The following is a 2,586-nucleotide window of genomic DNA, read 5'->3' as shown; positions in this document are numbered from 1 at the left end:
TAAATATTCCCCAAGAATCTTAGTTCAATATCTGATGCACTAAGTTGGAATCTCTCTCTCCCTTTACACCATGCCAAATAACCCTTTCATTTTCACCATGGAACCATTAGTTTTTACTTTTTGTTTTACTATTGAAGGATATATTGTATTTGTAAGAATGAAATTCTTCCCTTATATTGATGTAATGATGACTAAAAGTACAATAAACCCCCTTGACCAAGACACACAAGGACTTCTAGGAGTGAACATTATCTTAAATTTGTTTAATAATTGATTGCTGGACTTTAAGTTTAATTTCACCCTATCGCTGGAGAATCTATTTTTCTTGTATTGTTGTAACAAGACCACTAATCTACTAATTAACTATTGTGAAGTGTTTTATTGGGTCTTCTTGTTGTTTTTTGTTAAAGTGCAGCCTTTATTTCTTGTGTGGATAGGCTTATCACTATACCAAAAGCCTTTGGGCATCATCTTAAGAGCCCATTGTTGAGTTTTAGCTTGACTTCTCCACATTGCATTCAGGAATATCAACTTTTTTCCCCAACAACACATAATTAAACTGGAAAAAAATAGAATTAAACTAGTATAGGAGTAACCATATATTACATTAGTTATACAAATAAATTAATAGAGAAAGTACATATATTACATTACAAGCTTAATACATAATTAAACTAGTGTTGGAGTAACTAATCCTTAGACTTCCCATATATCCACATAAATTAAAATTCGAAGAGAAAGTCAATATATCACAAGCTTAATACATAAGTAAACTTGTTTAGGAATAACTAATCCTTAGGCTTCCCATAAATACATAAAATATTAGATGAAGGGTAAGTTCAAAAGACACATAAACTATCAACACATTTATTAGCTTCATGATGTACATGTTGAATTGAGATCCAAAGCTCTGGCTAGGATGTTCCTACAATCAAGAAAATAATACATTAATCCCATAAAAAAAATAATACATTAATATCCCAGCTTGTTTTTGTAGTCCTTTTTCAAAGTTTTACTTTTTTTTTACACAGATTTATTCTTTAAACAAAATAACTGAATGAAATAGACTCATTCAAACACACAACTAACAATCATGGGAAAAAAAAAAAGAGGTAAAAAATTTGTTTTTCATTTGACGTTCAATTATTTGTGTTGGCCTTGAAAACATTGCTCAAAACTCAAATTATGTAGCACTAAACTACCAATAAGCAACATCTGCCATATGTAAAGTAAACCAGGAACTTACTTTTTTTTTTTTTTTTTTTTATCAAAGCTAAGCTAAAATTCCTTATAAGAGATAAAATCTCGTACCATAAACCATTACACAACTTAAAATTTCTTACCACCTTGTCGTGTAACGGTTATTCAACAACTATCCATGTTAGGTCATTCTGGAAAATCCAGTGGCAAACCTCAATCCGACCCGGAGCCGACCCTAGAGCCAAGAAAGCTTCATGAGTCAAGTTCCAACCCGATGTGTTCATGTGACAGATGGCGACACCGTTATTGATCTTAGCCTTAGAATTTAGATCAAGTATATCCACTTAGTAGACTCGAACCTTTGGATCTGAATGACAGTAATAAAGAAGGTAGGGAAACAAGATTTGATGACAAGAGACTGAGTCCGTGACTTTCCCACCCTTGATCCTTTCGATTGATCCAATCATTATATTCTGCTTTGACCCATTTACATTCATCGTCGTTAGAATGTCAATGTTTTGACCCAACACTGAAACTGCAAAGTCGATCATGTCCTTAGCCGAGGACACGCACCGCTTGGTCTCACCAGGGCTCGGAGCCCTCTTGCACACACTGAAGGACTCAACTATCAAAGTCTCCATAGTCGAATTATCACCCGCATGGAAAATTTGCTTCAGCTCAAAGACTTTCAATGTGGAAAAGTTGTTTTGATGAAATCAACTGAGGCAGAAATGACCTTTCAGGCAATTTATCATTAATGTCTGGCATTGGTATCACCTTCCCTTTCTTTAACATTGACTCCCGAAAGAATATGCCTGGCCCAACCCATTTTTTTTGCTTGGTGAATTCGCCGGAGCCACCCTTGGTGTTGGTAGAGTAGATATAGAATTTTTTGTCAACCATTGCGCCATGAGAGTAATTAATATCAAACACTGATGGTAATGAATCAGGGAAGCAAAGGAGGTTCGCGGAGGCACAGAAGGCCGAGAGCTAAGAGGAGAGAGCATTCTGGGCTGCGAGTTTGGAGAAACTGTTTGACTCGGCTGCATTCAATGGGGACACCTTGGATAGGAGAAAGATTGGCTTGGCATGGTTGTTTTGGATCTCTTTGTTCCAGTACCATATCAGATAGGTTTTTGGGGTGAATAGGTTTTTACTGGTGTACCCAACCTGTATTAACACAAAAGGAAAAGTGTATGAATGTATGATAAAGCGGGATGAAACTAGGATTTTAAGCTAGTAGGGGTCAGGGTAAAAAAAAAAAGAATTTTTTTTCAAATAGGCATTTATATAGTATTAAAAAATTATAAATACTTAAAATTGTTGTTTCTAAATATATTAAGATGCAATCATTTACTAATAAAAATAAAAAACTAAAAACAAAAT

General features: G+C 34.6%; 1 pseudogene; it reads right to left on the bottom strand.

Annotated features, from left to right (window-relative positions):
• Nucleotides 1–1,361: 1,361 nt before the first annotated feature.
• On the bottom strand, nt 1,362–2,103 carry LOC142620097 (polygalacturonase-1 non-catalytic subunit beta-like; annotated as a pseudogene).
• Between the last annotated feature and the right edge of the window lie 483 nt (nt 2,104–2,586).

The sequence above is a fragment of the Castanea sativa genome, chromosome 12, assembly GCF_040712315.1.
Source record: "Castanea sativa cultivar Marrone di Chiusa Pesio chromosome 12, ASM4071231v1".
In the NCBI taxonomy this organism is placed as follows: domain Eukaryota; kingdom Viridiplantae; phylum Streptophyta; class Magnoliopsida; order Fagales; family Fagaceae; genus Castanea; species Castanea sativa.
The sequence above is the reverse complement of the archived record's forward strand: the minus strand, read 5'-3'. Positions and strand labels throughout refer to the sequence as shown.